Raw genomic sequence first — 19,976 nt, forward strand, 5'->3', positions numbered from 1 at the left:
TTATAGAGTACAATGCCCCATGTGGTATGTACCTCACAAGACATCTACAGCAACTGGAAAGGACACAGACATACCTCACAAAGAGTAATACCGGCCTCAAACAGATGCCTTATGCAGACCATCTCACAAAACCACAGCTAGACTGTGTCGCATACCACCTACCCAGAGGTGACCTCTCCCTAACATGCAAAGCTATGTGAAACCCAGAGCTGTTGAACATGCTCCACATAAACAGATCACAATTCCTATGAGCTACACGCTCTAGGGACCTAAACCTTGTCACCTCAATAAGCAGCACATGCTGGAGGGATAGATCCCTATCTCAGAGACATCCCATACTCTGGAACAAACCACCTATCAATAGCAAAAAAAGCTCCTAATTAACAGTCGTCATATATAATCCTGATGATTGTATGGGAGATAGGAAATACACCCTGGGAATCACCTCTGTGGCTCTGCTTGACAGGGCCACGTGAAATGAAATTACCTGTGTGTCAAAGGCCAGGGTAGCTTATGGCTAGACATCTATAGGTCCTAGGGCAAATAGCCTATAACCTACCTATGAACCGATACACACCCACATGTACTTGTTGCAATAATTGCTATGTGAGTTTGACTGAGTGTGATGGTGAATGTGTTGGTGAATGTGTCAGCGTTCTGTATATGTGTGATAGCTAAGTGGGGAACTGTTTCTGTCATGGTATTATGTGTCCTAGCTGTGATCCCAGCAACAGATGTGTATTATATTGCTATGCAGAAAAAGCAGTATGCCAGATGGTCTGAAGTAGTCTGTTGGTGTAGACTGGGGTGTCCCATTGTAGGCTACAGCAGTACATGTATGCTTATTGAGTGTTACTGCTGGTGAATCCAACCCCTGAATGAACTGTAGTACTACCTGAAGCTGTATGCCTAAACAGCACAGTATGGTGTATGTCCACATGCCTTGGAACCACTGTTTTGTTTGTTCCCCGTAGTCCTCACAGATGACATACCTCAGGCATAAGATCTTGTAACTACTGACACACAGTACTGTATGGTACACAGGTAAAGGTCATGTGGGTTGCCATACCTTTGTGTCTGGAATGTATGTCTGATGTGTGTGTGTGTATGCCTGTACCATGGTCTCGGTCATATGTGTGTTATAGGGTATAGGTGCGTATCAAGCAACATGTATAGTCTAGTACAGCAGTATGCCACCTATATTAATGAATGCGCACATATGTTAGGCAGGGGTTTGCCATCAATGACTAGTGTGGTATACTGGTAATACTGTAACTGGACTTTCCAATCATTGCAATGGATTACATGTTACATTATGCATTAGCTTGATATATACCCCCTGCGGCTAGGTGGTGCATTGTGTCACATACAGTGTGCCATGTACTGTTGTATAGTCTTACATACTGGTTTATCTTTGTTGCTGTGCAAAACATGGTTTGATATATAGAGTGTGCCAGGCACTGTCAGGCAGTTGTGGGTTGAGCACTGATATGTGGTATTGAAAGTGTGTATCGTTTGACAGCCAATAGGTTGCTATATATGGCATTTATTTGATATCTGTACTTTAGAATGTTAAGTGTGCCACTTGACTTGCTCACACATATTGTTTCATTGTCTTCCAGGGTCATGGCCCACCATTGTAATCCCTCATATAGCCCAGCAGAGGAGGAACTGATTACAGCCACCATGGTTCAGCACTATGACCTGCTGTTCTCAAGAATCAGCCAGGGCCAGCATGAGCGGACTGCACTGTGGCAAGATCTTGTCTGTAGGGTAAATGACATAGGCATGCATAACCGGACATATGAGCAGGTATGCCATCACTGCAGTGATTTAATTAGACATGTCCGGCAGCGTGCGTCTGATATCCGTAGACAACAGCTTGCCACAGGTGGTGGGGTAGCCATCCATCCCCCCCTCATCAGAGTTGAGGAGCTGCTCCTGAGCCAGGTGGCTCCTGGCCAACAACAACAGCAACTAACATGCATCATCATGGAGGCCGGAGCCACCCAGCAAGTTGACATGGAGCGTGCAGGTAACATGGCATAGCTGTACACTACTGTTACCTCTTTTGGTAGATCATGCTTATGTGAGATGTGTACTGTGTAGTTACAAGATGTGGTGCCTAGTGTTGTGCAATAATAATAATTAGGAATATAATCTGCAGGACTGTGACTGTCAACAGTTGTATTACTGTAAGATTGCAAACACACAGTAGCAATGCCACAGTTTTTGCCACTGACAAACTGTCTCATATTCTTGTAGGTCCCTCTGGTGTGACAGCAAGGCAGCAGACCCATGCTGGTGAGTGTGTTCTACATTTAATATTGCTAATTAAATGTGCATGTCATAGGTGAGGTGTAGGCCATGTACACGTAATACACCTATGCATAATGCATGCTGTGCATGTTTGCTGTGAGACTATGCACATCTCAGTAACGTGAGTAGCTGCCTCACATACATGCAATACACAGAGCATCCCAAACAATTGTGGCTATACTGTAATGGACATTAGATAGGAAGAGTCGATGCACATGACACAACATGCACAACTGTGTCATACGTAGTACACGTTAACATGCTACACATGACGTATTCAGACACCCGCTGTAAGGTCACACTCCAATATCCCAAATGTCATCCACACAGCACACATAATATACCTGAGGGGTAGAGGCCTCTCATTTGGCTGTGCGACACTCTTCAACACATAACACATTCATGTTAGGCCATGCCCCCTTTTGGGCACCTTACAAACCCATGTAACAACTGGCCATGAAATGGTGAATGTAGCCATGGTACTGCATTTCAGGTACAGTATGCTATGTGCCAGTCTGGCACATATTAGTAGCCTTGAATGACCACGTGATGCTGCATGATGATGTCTCATGGTACTACACCCCATCCAGTTACAGTGGCCACAGTACTACACATATCATTAATTGCTATGCACCTCAATGTTGTGTGTGTGCAAACATATGCACCTATACACAATATGCATAGCAAATGTGTACAAAGTGACACACATATGTCTTGTAATGCTATTGAGTGCATAGGTCACATGACACACAATGTGTATGTGTGATGTTTTATATTGCAGTTGTGTGGTAGCATGCCATGTCATGGCTGGCACTGGCATGTCCACTATATGTCCTACACTCACCATAACCACTGTACAATGGCTATGTTGAGCAGTGGTATTCCATCAGGTATACATGCACCACTCATCCTGTGTGTATACATAGCATGCATGTGCTAAACCTGTGTCCACAATTATCTGCTAAAGACACAGATGCTCTAATCAGAAATGGATATCCATGTGACACACTGATACACATCCAGTCATGGTATGTATACCTGTGAGTATTGTGCACAGGGCATTGCAGAGCTTTTAATACTTGCATAAGAATGTTGTGCCCATGTACACATTGCATTCCAGGGTGAGGCCAATCACTGATCAAAACACACATGCATCAAAGCCATGTATACTATTATTAGCAAGGGCTGTCTACACTCACACTGCATGCTGTTGAGCAACACACGTCCTGCATGCTGTCACGTTTGATATAAATGTTTGGCTTGTGATACTGTACCTCACCATCACACACTATTGAGTATGTTCTGCATTGCTGGTGGTTTGTGTGTGTGTGTGTGTGTGTGTGTGTGTGTGTGTGTGTGTGTGTGTGTGTGTGTGTATTTGTGTGCATGTGTTCATGTGTGCATGCATTCATGTGTTCATGTGTTCATGTGTGCATGTGTGCATGTGTGCACGTGTGCATGTGTGCACGTGTGCATGTGTTCACATGTGCATGTGTTCTTGTGTTCATGGGTGCATGTGTTCATGTGTATGTGTGCATGTGTGCATGTGTGCATGTGTGCATGTGTTCATGTGTTCATGTGTGCATGTGTTCATGTGTTCATGTGTGCATGTGTTCATGTGTGCATGTGTTCATGTGTTCATGTGTTCATATGTGCATGTGTGCAGACATCATGTACAGGTCATAAAGTGTGTTTCCTGTCTTCCTCTCACAGGTGCTGATTTTGGGCTGCTTCACTGCAGCAGGGAAACTGATGTCACTGAGCATAATAGTGATAGTGATGATTGGTGTGCTGAGGCACAGGCATGTTTGCCAGGGTCTGTCGTTGGGCCAACAATCAACAGTACACAAGTGCCCACCCCATCCATGCACACAGTCATACTGCCAATACATCCATCACCAATGCCCTTAGCTGAGGGACAGTGTGCAGCCGGCATTGGCCAGGACAGTGTGGTATCTATGGCACATGCATCCCGACACAACAGCCATACCCAGATGTCTGGAAGGGTACCACATAGGCAGATGTCCAGGGGTTCTCGTCAGAGCACTGCTGCTCATCATGCACTGGCAGATGTGCCACAGGTCTTACAACCTCATGCATGTTCCAGGCTGTCATGGAGGCACAGGTACGTATGGAACGGTATACCAGACAGGGACTAAGGGCACAGAGGGCACATAACATTGCCGTAATTGACAGTATCCATGACCTAGCAAGTGACATCTGTCATTACACTGAGGTCACTGATGGACGTTGAGGTGAGACATCCTCCGCAATGTCATGTCCATGTGTCAGGACAGTGTGGGATGGTTGAGTCATCGACATGGACATATGCCAGCAACATCAGCATCTGGCAGTTGCCGCAGACATCCATCAAGTCACAGCCGCTCCCGTAGTGCCAGTACCAGCCCCAGCAATGTTGGGGGTGGACTGTGTATAGACCGTCCTAGAAGACCATGTGCATGTGGATCTGGACAGTCCCAGCTGGGACCTGGGTCAAGTGTACATCCATCTACCTCTGGGTATAGTACCCAATCAGGCTTAGTACCTGATAGTGTCAGTAGCACCCCTACCAGGCACAGGAACCGTATCCGTGGCCAGAGATGGTGATCTGTAAAGCCTGGCAGGTACAGTCTGTGGCTGTCCCACAAATAATCATATATGGCAGCCACATGGTGGAACTGTGTGCATGCAGACACACACACACATAAACAAGACACCTAGGGCTACCACATACCTGCACACATTACATCAACATTGGCCCATAGCAGTACTCTTGGCCCTCACACACACACACACACACACACACACACACACACACACACACACACACACACACACACACACATACATGTCGATTGTATGGCTCACTGTAGGCCTCTGGCAAACCAACAACACACCCTGTGCATATGATGAAACCTGTGCTATGTCCTGTCATCTGTAACATCGATGCAGGAACAGGCTACCATGGTGCTGATGCACAGGGTGACTTTATAGCAGTATAGCAATGTTAGCATGTTGTCAGCAGTAGAGTGTAATGATATGCTTGAATGTGTAGCTGAGCAGGCATGATGCATTTAAGCTATGATTGTTAATGTAGCAATGTTTACGCCAGGGTTAGTTCCAATACTGTATTGTCCACCCACGTGCCACTTGGCTGATGTGTGTAGTATTGGCAACATGTGTTAGAGAGTGGACACTATGTGTGGGATGTGTGTAGCACAGATTTGCAGGTGTACATTTGTGAACATGGTGGAGGTGCACTGTCCGCATGTACGTGCATAGTGGACACATGGGCAGGGTGACATGCCCTGTATTACACAGTAACATTCCATAGTCTCGATTGGTGGCCAGTATGCATTGTACTACACACATTTCGGAACTTTACTACACGTGTGTATGACATGGTTTGATACTGTGCTGTGGGGGATACTGTTACTATCTGTCATTGTTTTGCATTCTGGTAGTATACATAACTTCAACAGCCTGACCATAACCAATCGTTAGATGATTTCTTGACAACTGACACACAGATGTAGGACACACATTAACATTTGGATCCTTCAGGTACTATACTATGCCAGTAACCAGTGGTATTAACTTGCACCCATTACTGAGACCACTACTGTTTGGCATATAGCTCTCTTAGGTACAAGTAATCACAGTAGGGATATGTCCGTCCACATCTGGTAATGCATACTGTGGCCTATAATGCATTCTCCAGATGACACACACATCCTCCACAAGGGTATCACACAGACAGATCCCTGTTGTCAAACCCATGCTGTAAAGCTATAAGCCAACCAAAGCATAGTCATCCACCTTTACGGAACATAGTATCCCCACAGTACCACATAGATAGTAGCCACCAACATGAAGAACAGGTACCGCTGTGTACATGCAACCAAGTGGTACGTCATCTCTCCTTTGATAATCAGATTTCCAAAGGTATGTTTAAATCCCTCAGTGGATCACATAAGCAATAAGGTGTCTCCATGCATATCCACAAAGGTTGTTGTACACCTATAATGAATAGCCATCATTGATAGACCTTGCTGCATTTGAACAGGTCTGACATATACCTCGCCATAAACCCTCACTCACACAATTCTATAGAAACCATAATGACTGTGTGTGACACAGCTGACATAGGCCAGAGATCACTGAAGTGGCTGCCCTTGTCACAAGCATACAGATGTGACCTAAGGTCTGGAAAGCAGCAGCACACTCTTGAGAAGATAACAGATGTGTTCTTGGAGAAAGCAGGGTTCCCACACATGCAATAATTGAGGTCACATGCACTTATATGTATTTGCCACACAGCTACCTCACATGTGCAATGCACATACTGGTGTCATACTGATATGTCATACAGTAGTAAAAGCAAAACCCACAACCCATTAACCAACTATGTCACACACATAAAGCACACACACACCAAGTGTAGGATTCAAACCCCTACTTAACTACTTCATGATACTAGAGGAGTATGTATTAACATGACATGCTATACACATTACTGTGAGCTCTCTTTTCCACAGGTATATTTGTAGGATGGTGACATCATCAGACCTGACAAAGATTAGTATACCACTTTTAAGGTGTTTGAGTACTCTCCATAAAGGTTGCTCCTCTTCAAGGAAATCACACACAAACAGACACACGCTTGTCAAGTGCAGGATTCAAACACCTACCTAACTGGTTTATGATATTACAGGAGTATGCATTTACACGACACGCTATACACTTTACTGTGAGTGCTCTTTTCCACAGGTATATTTGTAGGATGGTGACATCATCAGACCTGACAAGGATTAGTATACCACTTTTGAGTACTCTCCAAAAAGGTTGCTTCTTTCCAAGGAGATCACACACAAATCGACATACACTTGTCAAATGCAGGATTTAAACCCCTACCTAACTGGTTTATGATACTACAGGAGTACGCATTTACACGGCGTGCTATACACATTACTGTGAGATCCTTTTCCACAGGTATATTTGTAAGATGGTGACATCATCAGACCTGACAAGGATTAGTATACCACTTTTAAGGTGTTTTGAGTACTCTCCAAAAAGGTTGCTCCTCTCCAAAGAGATCTCACACAGACACTTGTCAAATGCAGGATTAAAACCCCTACCTAACTGGTTTATGATATTACAGGAGTACGCATTTACATGACACGTGATACACTTTACTGCAAGCTCTTTTTTCCACAGGTATATTTGTAGGATGGTGACATCATCAGACCTGACAAAGATTAGTATACCACTTTTAAGGTGTTTGAGTACTCTCCAAATAGGTTGCTCCTCTCCAAGGAGATAACACACAAACAGAGACACACCTGTCAAGTACAGGATTTAAACCCTTACCTAACTGGTTTATGATACTGCAAGAATACACATTTACACAACGCGCTATACACATTACTGTGAGCTCTTTTTTCCACAGGTATATTTGTAGGATGTTGACATCATCAGACCTGACAACGATTAGTATACCACTTTTAAGGTGTTTGAGTACTCTCCGAAAAGGTTGCTTCTCTCGAAGGAGATCACACACAAACAGACACACACTTGTCAAGTGCAGGATTCAAACCCCTACCAAACTGGTTTATGAGACTACAGGTATACGCATTTACATGATGCGCTATACACATTAATGTGAGTTATCTTTTCCACAGGTATATTTGTAGGATGGTGACATCATCAGACTAGACAAAGTGGGTTACATTAGGTGACATTGGGTGGGTTACATAGAAGGAATGTCTAAACACTTTGGCCATGTGATCATCAAAGGAGAGTTTACTATCTAACTGTGTCCCCAGGGCCTTCATGACTTTCTCCATACATACTGGATTACCACCTATGTGGTAATTTGTTTGCACTTTGTTTTAGCCAAAGGGGATGACTATGCATTCTTTGGCATTCTTCTTGGGGCATTGTTTTGACACCAGGTATCTGTCTCTGTAAGCCCCTTCTGGAGGATATGTGTGTCAGCCATAGAGTCAATTATGGACCACAGCTAGCAGTCATCTGCAAACCTGTTCAGCCATACTCTTCCCATGCTTGCCTGTACCTCTGAGCAGTGTCTACTGAACAGGTGGGGTCCCAGGACCAAGACTTGTGGGATGTCATTTGTGACTGTCTTAGAGTCGGACATGGCACCCGCAACTCTGAACATGGGTGTTTGATCTGTGAGCCACTTGGCCACACATCCTATGACATAGCTGTTAATGTTCAGGCTGGTAAGCATGTCCATGATGACAGAGTGGGGAATGGTGTAAAAAGTCCTTAGTGAGGTCCAGGTGGGCTGTGTGGACTACGTTCACCTCCATCTATGTCCTTGGTAACTGTTTGAAGTAAGTCAACTATGTTTAGGAGGCAGGATCTGCCTTTAACAAGGCGAGGTTGTGTAGAGTCCAGTGTCTGGAGGTCCCCAATGTCTCTGTTTATGGGTTCCATGACAATTTGCTCAATAGCTTTGTAGACCAGGCTGAGTAGACATATAGGGCAATGGTTTCCAGGTTTTGTTGTGGCACCCCCTTTGTGGAGCTGGATGACTGTTAGTGTATGCCATTCTTTGGGTACATACACTGTGGTACGATTGAGTCTGGGCAGTGAATGTAGGTGAGGGTGTAGTTCCTTTTGGGCCTAGTGTAAGACACAGCCTGGGACACCATCCAGTCCCATTGATGCTGTGTTCTTGGCTTTGGAGAGGGCTGTTTTTATCTGCATGTCCATGACGTCTGGGGCTCTGCATCCTTCTGTGATGGACACAGGCCCTTTTGGGTGTGATAGGGGGGAGTTTACACTGAACTTGTCCCCCAGGATGTGGGCAATGAAAGTTGGTTCAGTGTATTCATTGCCATTTGTCAGTAGCTGACAGCATATTTGGAAGTTGACACCTACATGTCTGGTATAGCTACCGCAGGCTTTGTGGTTGTTATTCTTACAGTCCTTGGCAATTTGTCTTTTGAAAGTGTCCTTGAATTATTTTATGACCGATCATTGCTTCTTCCTAATAATGATCAGTGATGCCTTTCCTTTAGTGAAGTTGGCTCTATCAGGTGTTATTTTCCTCCTTCTGTTGTCTAGCTTATTTATGGGCAACGACCACCAGATTGTTTTCTTATTTTTTGAGGAGTGCATCTTGGTTTTATTTGTGATATCTCGATCCATGCATCCCTGTAGATGCTCATAGGATGCACTTGTAACTGATTCGGCAGATTGTATACCATTATCCTATATCAAGAGGGCTTTGGAACTTTCCACTTTTGTCTTGGGACATGTGCAGTTTGCTTTTGAAAATGTCTTCATGGTGGTTTCATTGACTGGGTGGGGGGGTGTGGATGTCCAGTGTGATTACTTTATGATCTGATATTACCAGTGAGGGTTTTATCTCTGTTGTGGAACACTGGTACCCTATGTTGGTGATGATCATGTCCAGTATGGTGTCACCTCTAGTGGGCATGATGACCAGCTGTTCCAGGGTGTTAGAGCTTTTAAACTCTAGGAAACATTGGGCAAAGGATGTTGTACACAAGTAATTCTCCAACTCAATGTTTGGGTAGTTGTAATCACCTCATATAATGGTGTTTGATAGGACCTTTATATTTTCTACTGTTCTCAGGAATACTGAGTGAGGTGCCTGTGACAAGGTAGGTGATCTGTAGCAGGCTACAATCTGATGAGCAGCTTTGCCCAATGTTAGTTGCACTTGCATGGTCTCCAAGGCCTCATGCTGTGCCACTAACCTGAAGGTGTGGGTATCCATAAGGTAAATGGGTACACCCCTTCCTTTTGTATTTCACTCATGGTTTTGGGTCTGAAGGTCAGAGGGATTGTGAGTGTTTTACGTGGAGCATGTCCAACAGCTCTGCATTTGACATAGCTTTGTATGTTAGGCAGTGAACACATCTGAGTAGGCGATATGCAAGGGAGTACAGATGGAGCATTTTGAGATGGTCTGTGTATGGCATGTATTTCAGGCTGCTAATGCTCTTTGTGAGGTATTGCTGCAGGCTATCCAGTTGTTGTAGTTGTCTTGTGAGGTACATAGCAAAAGTGGCGTTGTACTGTATTATAGTTCTAGTGAGTGATGAGTAGTGGGGAACAATGTCCTCTTCTATTCTGCATGAGACACATTTTGTGATGAGGTGTGCCACATAGCAGGGTTTCCTGACTATTGTGGGAATGTGATTATCACAGTTGTGTCCAGTGTCCACCTGTGACCCAAGGTCTCTTGTCACACTTTCAGTGTTAAGTATACTACCACCTATGTTGTAGTTCTTGGCTACAGAGTTTTTAACAAAGGGGATGACAATGCACCTTTTGGCACTGAGCTAGAGCCCATGGCTTTGACAACAGCCATCTGTCTCAGCGAGGCCCTTTTGTAGGATGTCCACATCTTTAGTGTTTACAGTTATGGCTCCTAGTTTGCAGTCCTCTGGAAACTTCAGTAGCCACAGACCTTCCATGTTAAAGTTTACTTCAGGGAAGTAGATACTAAACAGGACAAGACACAGGACTGGACCTTGTGGTACTACACTCATCACTGGTCCAAAGTCATACTTGGAGTCTGCTACTTTCACAGTGTGTGTTCTGTCAGTAAGCCTGTTGGCAACTCATCTTGTGACATAGCAATTTATACCTAGTTTAGTGGGTTTATCTATATTTACAGAGTGTGGGGTGGTGTTGTAAGCCGTGGCAGGATCAACATAGGCTGTGTGAACCACCTTACCCTTGTCGATGGTTCTGTTGACTGCTTCAGTGTCATCTATCAGGTTTAGGTGACATGATCTGCATTTTACAAACCCAACATGGTTGTGGTCCAGGGTTTGGGGATTACAAATGTAATTTTTTATATGTTGTATGATGATACAGTCCATGGTCTTGAAGAGCAGGTTCGTCAGGCTAATGGGACACTAGTTGTTGGGGTCCATGGTGTCTCCACACTTGTGTAGTGGGATAACCATCACTGTGCACCATTCAACAGGCACAAAGCATGAGGTGAGGCTATGACTGCACATGGTACGTCAGTGTGGTGCCTGATCTTTCTGTGGTTTGTGTGAAACACAGCCTATGAAGTTATCTGGTCCCATGGCTGCTGTGATACTGGCTTTGGAGAGTGTTTTTTACCTGTGCAGCCATGATGACACCAACTTTTCAGTCTTCCATTATAGAGATGTGTTCTTTCATGGGTGAGAGGGGTGAACAGTTAACACTGATCCTATCTGCCAGGATGTTGGCAATATCAGTTGGGTCTGTATATTTTGTGCCATTGAGCTGTAATTCAGAACAGATCTGAGTGTAGCCATGACATGGACCTGTCTGTTGGACAGAGATCTCCTGAATAGACATTATGCAACAGAGTACAGATTGGGTTACATTCAGTCTTGTTGCATGGGGCAACTGTTTGAGGCCAGTAATCCTCTTGTTAGGATCTTTCTGGCTGCTGAACGTGCCTAGTCAGATTCATCGCAAGTGTGTTGTGGTACTCTCTGATGGGTCTGATTTTTATTTATTTATTTATTTTGTATTTATTTAACATTTGTTGACCAGGAAAGTTTGACTAGGTTCCACAGATCCTGTTTTCAGCGGAGGCCCGGGGAGAAAATGCTCCAGAAGCATGTCTTCAGATGACTGAGGACTGATGAGTACTGGGAACCTCCTTTGACCTACATGCACAGACCTTGGCAGTTTGTGTGAACACATAGCATGATTTTCTGACAACTTTGTGAATGTGTTTCTGGAAGTAGAGATGTCTATACACATTTGTCCATAGATCCCTTATTATCACCTCCATATTTGGCATAAGTGTGTGAGCATGCCCAGTATGACCTTTCAGTGTGATGCTGAATGAAATCCACTACATTTGTTGGAGTGTGTGAGCACGCCCAGTATAGGCATTTATACTATATGTGTATGGAAAATCAAGTTGTATTTTTACAGCAGGCCTCACCTTTGTGTCATAGATCAACAGGGATCATGCTGTGCCTGTAGGGCTTCCATGAGATACTTTGCATAGACTTATCAACATTTCTACATACCCCCTGTATTCTTTGTACAGCTATTCTTTGTACATTTCTACCCAGGGGCACACTTGATTGTTACTGTGGGTGTACATACGATGAGAGGTTCACCTAACACTTATACACATTTGCTATGCCTGCACTGCTATATACGGTACACCACTTTAGTCTGAACTGTTGCCTATCTTACTGGCTTGAGGCATACTACTGTACTACACTTCTTAGCATCCAATGCCACATATATTAGATTGCAACTTCATAGCCTACACAACCCACATCACACCGCCTGGCCTGATGTTCTCTGTCTGCATAGGCCTGTGGGGCAGGTTACCCATATGCGTCTTTAGGGGCATGTGAACCAGTTCGTTACTTTAAAATCTGAGGTTAATACAAGAGTAGAAATGACACAAGACACCAAGGCTCAAACTTAACAATTTATTAAACAAAAACTTTTCTAGATAAACAATAAAGCTAATACTAAATAAACAGAAAAACTAATAGATCATGTACTTACAAGCATATGCATAAACAAAATCATCTTTGCCACTTATAGGGAAACTTCAAATCCTATCCAGTGCAGCTATCTGTTCAGTCAAGGCAAGGCCGACACTGGCGAAATGTCTCTAAGCTCAGTTCAGGCTGGTGCTGTGATCAAATCCGGAATGAATGATTTCCATTTTAGCCTTTGATCTTTTATAGTCTTCATGAGTTGATGGAATATTGTAGAAAAATCTGACATTACAAGCTCATCATGAGTTGATGGGATATTTTAGAAAATTACAGATCATTTCCTAAGTTGTAAACAAGCCTCGTAATGTCTGGTCTTGTGCCCTACTTCCCTTTTTCAAAGAACAGTTAGCTCACAACCTTGTGATATAGTTTCTCTTTGAAATCCCCACATTCTGGTAAACATCTTTTAAGCTTATAAACAACTTATAGGTTAACAAAACTTCAGTAATACCAGTAATCAGTGAGCAAGGCCAGCTCTTAAGCATATTGTATTGTTACAATATTAGCAGCATATAGTGAGGTAGTGGCATATCAAGAACTAGCAATAATCAATCTAGCAATAATTAAACATACACAGTGATATGTGGCTCAAGGCATAGCAAAAACTGGTAGACTGTGTGGATCCGTCACATACCACCCCTTGCATCGAGCAAAGTACACTGTGTATCCCTTATAAGAGTTAAAACTGACAACATCAGTTTGTACCTTCTCATCACTTTACAATAAATGCAGCATGATATTATGCAAAATAACACTGAAATTATTGTGGTCAGAAGTAAAGGATGCAATAACAAATTAAACCACACTGAAACCTTAGATGACCACAAAAAAATATCATACCAATGCGAAACAGTTATATCCTGTATTTCATTTGCAATTTTTATAATGGTACCTTTGTTTTTAATCATTTTAATCGCTGTTTGATGCGCATCGTTTAGTGTTTTATTTATAAGTTGCAACACTGTTTGTCCTTCCTGCTTAATCTGTTGAAAGTCTGGGTGGACTAGAGATGGCCATTTAAAAGTGTGTAATAGTTCTATGCTAGCATTAAATGTGATGTCCATCCATGTAGTCAGTCTAATCAATTCTCCAGTACAAAAATCAATAATTGCATGGATATTACTTTTACAGTATGCTCCACCAGTTGTGACTATCCCATCGCTCCAGGCTAATTTATAGGAGGATATCACACAAACAGTGGTATCATTTAGCTGGTAGATGTCTGTTCCATTTACTACATACCTGTGCCAAGTGCATTCCCCAGTTCTATTATGTAAGCATGGGTGAGGCTTCCTTTTCACCATCATGCATACCCACCCCTGGGGCCAGGTTTCACAACCTGCCACATCAATGGGTACATCATTGTAATCAATCAGAGTAGATTCAATTTGGGGTACCCACCAATTATTTCCAATTTGCAAGGGCAATGTAACAAATGGACAGACCTGCTTTGTCCCTTTTTTACTAGCAAGATAGTCAAAAATCAGTATACAAGACTTATTTTCACATGCAAAATCTATTGGCTTTAACCAATGATACAGTTGCAGTTCCTTTTGCCAACGGGCTGCCTTTTTAGCCCCCCAAGTTTGAGTGAATTGCAAATATTGCTGGTTGGCAGCCAACTGAGATAAGATACAAAAAGTCTGATTTACTTCTGCTGTGAGGTTATTTAAAATCTGTTCTGTATATGTATTTGTATGTTCAATCCATCTCCACAAGACAGTTTGAGTTAAAATACCATCAACAGTCCTTTGTCCCAGCTCAGGATCATGGTCTGCTAGTAGCTTAAAGGCCATATTTAGGCCAGTGCCCAAACAGCTCAATTTGCTACGTAGGGTATCTATATCTACACTGTTTAGGAATCCAGTCCCTGTTCCGACTGCACCTAGTGCAGTACCAAGAATACCTGTGACATCACGTTTAGTTCTTTTATATTTGTAATGTTTGTATTTGATATGCAAAGAATCAACCGGCCATAATTGTACAATTTTACAATGTGGATACCTGGTGGTAATATCAACTGCTGACATGTTAACTATCATTTTAATACGTTGTATAACTCTAGCGCTACTTACAGTTTTACATCCTCTGGTATATCTTACCACATGTCCTAAACCATCAAATACAGTTGAACTATTGTCCATGGCATATATCTCCAAATCCGAAGATAGGGTTTCTGCGGTGTCATTTTCCCTTTGAAATTCAGCTCTGCAAGAAGAATCTAATGGAGACTTGGCTAAAGGAAATCCTGACTCGTTTAGCCTTTGGTACAGACCTCCAAAAGGGTTGGAAACACATTTTTCAGGATGTCTATCACAGTTTAGTCTAGATACAGTTGTAATGTTTTCCGTCTGAGTGATGTTCCAAGTTAAGGCAGGTTTGGGTGTCACTGCATATAGATGGTCTCCTAATTTCCAATAAAAGTCACAGTCAGCTGTTAAATTTGCAACATCTTCCCCTTCGCATAGAGGCATAGGATCAAGACAGTCATATGGCCCATCTAAGTGTTGTCGTTGGAAAAGATTGGCTCCTTCCCAAACAGTGGCAATAATCTATAGAGGGGAAAGTACAATGGTTGTTTAGCAGAATCAAGTAATACTAGAACAATATCACCAGGTCCATCACAAATTACAGTCCCATGTTCATTTGGCTGATTGGGTGTGGTCACTATAACTTTCATTCCCAGCCATTTGCTTGGTTTAGTATCACAGTCTTGTAGTAAAATAACAGCATCTTGATGCATACAAATTTCTACTAAAGGTTGTCCTTTCTGAATCATCTGTGTCTTGTTATCTAAATTGATAGCCTTCACTATCACTTCTCGTTCTGGCTCCCATAATGTAAAAACCTCCCAACTTTCTCCTAATAGTCCTTTTTGCCCCAGTGCCAGTTCTCTGGGAGAAAGAGTTTCCAACCTGTCTCAACTAATACTATATTTTGTGCTGGCACCCTTTGTTCAGTCAATGCACATAGCCAGAATCGAGTTTGATCAGTATTTGTCAAAAGAGGGTATATGGCATTCGGGTTCAGCTTTTCTATTTTCAAAACACAGCAGTTGGACCGAATGTCATTCATATGCATTTGCAAAGGAGTTCCTTGATGCTTCCGAGGTCTATTATTCAGCTAGCTCACAGCTCACAGCTAATTCTAATACCTTTGCCCAGCCTCGTAATGTTCCATCATTCGTATTCTTTCTAATTTGTTCTTTAAGGAGCCCATTATACCTTTCAATCAAACCAGCAGCTTGAGGATGATATGGGATATGCAGCACCCATCGAACTCCATTTTTCTTTGCCCATTCTTGAACCTCTGCTCCGGTAAAGTGGCTGCCTTGATCCCTTTGGATTTCAGTGGGAATCCCATATGTCATACATAATTTATTCAATCCTTTTAACACTGCTTGCTGGTTTGCCTTTTTGCATGGGGACACCATTAGTAATCCTGAATAAGTGTCCACCATTGTCAGGCAGTATTGCTGATTTTGATCCGGTGGTAAAGGACCAATAAAGTCTACTTGCCAGATTTGTGCTGGACGACTGCCTCTGTGAATGTGTCCACATGTTTCTGCTTGCAGTTGCATTTGTTTATTTCTTTGACAGATTTCACACTGCTTTATAACATCTGTAGTTATTTCCTTATTCAACTGCATACCATGCCTTCGTGCCCATTCCATTGTCGCATCTCTTCCCAAATGCCCACTCCCATCATGGGCCCATCTTGCCATACTAGCACTTTTGGTTTTCTCTTCAGCAACATGTACCGCAGCCATCTTATCTACCTGCTGGTTATGCCTCCTTTCATTTGTTACAAGTGATGCATGGGCATCTACATGTCCAACACTGATTTTGCATTGTTGAGCTTTTTCCCAAATCCGTTGCCAGTCTTCTGAACCTCCCCATAGAGGTCTGCCATGGATTTTCCAATCCTGTTGTTGCCAGGCAGGTAACCAGGTTGTCAACCTCTTAAAGACTGCCCAGCTGTCAGTATAGATGTATGCCTCATCTCCAGGTGATAAACTATCAATGACCAGGGCAACAGCTCACAATTCTGCTTGATTATTTGAACCGGCAGTACCTTCATCAAATAACACAGTTTCTGTTCATGGGCAATAAGCCACTGCAGTCCAGGTCCTACCATTTGATCCAATTTTGGCAGAACCATCAGTAAACCATGCAAATTTCTGTTTTTCTGCATCTAAATTATCAAATGGTAATGCTTCAGTAATTGGAGACTTTGGAAGCTCATGTCGCTGTAGTTCTATCACATCAGCATCATCCAGAATTACCAGTCCAGCCAATTGTTGTTGTACTTGAGACATTCCAGGCATGATGTTGGCCCTTTCCTGTAAATACCACTTCCACTTCTGTACAGTCGAAGATTGCGCTATCAGGGTTTTCATCAAAGTATTGTCTCGTAACCACCCCTGGATTGGGTAGTCTATCTTAACTGTTACCATTTGTTGTTTAGTTATTCCTTCCACATGAATCAGTGCTGTGTACACTGCTAGTACATGCTGCTCAAGGGGGCTATATCTCACCTGCGCTCCAGTCAGGGATTTGGACCAAAATCCCAAAGGTCTCTTTTTCCCAGTGTCATTCTTTTGCCACAGCCCCCAAGACATAACATTATTGGCAACTGTTACTTCAAGGATAAAAGGTTGCTGTGGATCAACTGGACCCAGCCCCACACTCTGCTGTAGAGCCTTTTTTGCTTCTTCAAAAGCCGTTTGTTGCTTGGGACCCCACTGAAAGTCACATTTTTTCCTAGTTACATAGTGAATGGGTCGCAAAATCAGTCTGAGGTGAGGTACAAATGCTCTCCAAAAGCCCATTGCTCCCAAGAAGGACTGTGCCTGCTGTTTCATTTTTGGGACTGCAATTTTCTGAATACTCTCCAGTGCTGCTGCGGGAATTTCCCTCTTCGCTCCATTCCAAATCATACCAAGGAATTTTACTGATGTCCCTTGTTGTGTTTTATTCTCATTTATGGCCCACCCTCTGTTCTGACGGTGCTGAATTACAGTTTTTAGTGCAATATCCACATCATATTTTTCTCCAGTAATCATTATGTCATCAATGTAATGGAAAATAGTCACTTTGTCCAGCTGTAACTTGGCTAGGTCTCTAGCCACTAGTCCATGACACAGGGTAGGGCTGTGCAGATATCCCTGATGTAACACTTGGAAGATATACTGCCTCCCCTCCCAGGTAAAAGCAAATTGGGCTCTGCTTTCTTCTGCTATCGGAATAGAGAAGAAGGCATTTGCTAAGTCCAAAACTGCATGATATGGTCCAGCAGATGAAGACAATCTTTCCACGATCATAACAATGTCTGGAACAGCTGCCGCTAAGGGTGGGGCCACCTTGTTCAGACCTCGATAATCTGCAGTCATTCGCCATGATCCATCAGGTTTCTTTACTGGCCATACCGGACTGTTGAATGGACTCACTGTTGGCTCAAGTATCCAAACCCAAAGCAGTTCTTGGATCGTCTCAGTGATCTCAGCGTGCCCACCTGGGATACGATATTGTTTGATGCTCACTATTGTTTTAGGTGTGGGAATATAAAGCGGTTCCCACTTAGCATTGCCTCAAACTACAGCCTTAACTGCATTGACTGAACAATGCTGCACTCCAAACCTAAATGGCCCTACAGTGGTTTCTAAAGGTCTACCCTTTAACACATCTATTCCTAAAATGTGTTCAGGTACTGGAGCTATTACTGCTTCAATGTAAATAGGAATAACATCCCCAAAAGCTATCTTAATCTTGGTTTTGGTACCTAGTGTCTTTGCCCCTCCATAACCATCAATTTCTACATACTGTCCACGGAATCTGCGGGGGTTGCCTGCAAAAATGGTTACTTCTGATCCTGTGTCTACCAGAGCCATCACATGTTGTGGACCTCCCGTCCAAAACATGGTAAGGGGTACGTAAGGGCGTCAGTCCCCAGGTGCAATTGCTCTTACTGTACCCCTAGCTACTGGGGGCCCTCCTACTAGTCAATTTATCTTTGTTTTTTCGACCGGGGTTCTCCATTCCTTTCCTCCCCAGTCTCTCTCATCATTAAATTCCCCCTTTTGCCACTGTGCTAACTCCTCATCAGTAGGGATGTCAGGATATAATTGATTCCATCCTACCTTCCCTTCAGTGGTACTTCTGGTTGGACTTTTTGTAGGGGTTTGCTTTTTACTTTCAGAACTTGAACCTTTTTCTTTTTGTTTTTGCTTCCACTTCTTATATAATTCTTCAGTAGCTATCCCATCTATTTCTGCGGCTTCAACCCCCCACCTTAACAGATCCAGAAACATTTGCTTTCTTGTAACTTTTTCTCCGGATTTATCTTTCGATTTCTCCGCATTTGCCTTTCTAGCTCTTCTCTGTTCTTTTTCTTCCACTAATTCTGCCATTTGATTTAGAGTGGCTATTACATCCCATATCTGCTGACCTACATAGCCTGCCAGGGCAGCCATCAGCTGCCCTTTCCACCACTGTGGTGCGTTTTTGATCAATTTGCTCCTCATATTGCTAGTCATAATTTGTGCATCTCGTCCTTTTGGAAGCACTAATGTCCCATTCCTCAATTCCAGTGAGTAAACGGTAGCCAACATAGCCATTTCTCTTAACTGCTGTATTGCCTCTGCTATTGTTTTCCAAGGCTTATGTTCGTCAGCTACTGCTGTAGCATCAGGCCAAGTAGCGCGGAAAGCCGAGGCTAACCACACCATCAGTGTATTCACCTGGGGATCATCATGATTCACATTGTTTACTATTTGCTTTAAACGTGGGTGAAACACCAAACATGCACATTGGTGCATCTCTTCAGCATTTAGTGACACCGCTTCTCCCCCTGTGTCCCAAACCCAAAGAAACCATGCTAAAACAGTTTCCCCTGGCCTTTGCTTGTAGATTTGGATTATATTCAATAATTCAGCTTGAGTATAACTCCGCACCTCAACCCATTGTTGTGGCGCTGCCCCCCCCCCCGTATACTGTCCCTTTTTCTCAATAACTGGGCATGCCCCCACTGATGGGGATGGGGAATTTACTATTTCAACATCACTATCACCTTCATCCGTTGAGGGGAAGTCACCTTCCCATTCTCGGGATCAAACTC

This window comes from Protopterus annectens, chromosome 6.part0, assembly GCF_019279795.1.
Source record: "Protopterus annectens isolate FY-2018-M chromosome 6.part0, PAN1.0, whole genome shotgun sequence".
Lineage (NCBI taxonomy): Eukaryota > Metazoa > Chordata > Ceratodontiformes > Protopteridae > Protopterus > Protopterus annectens.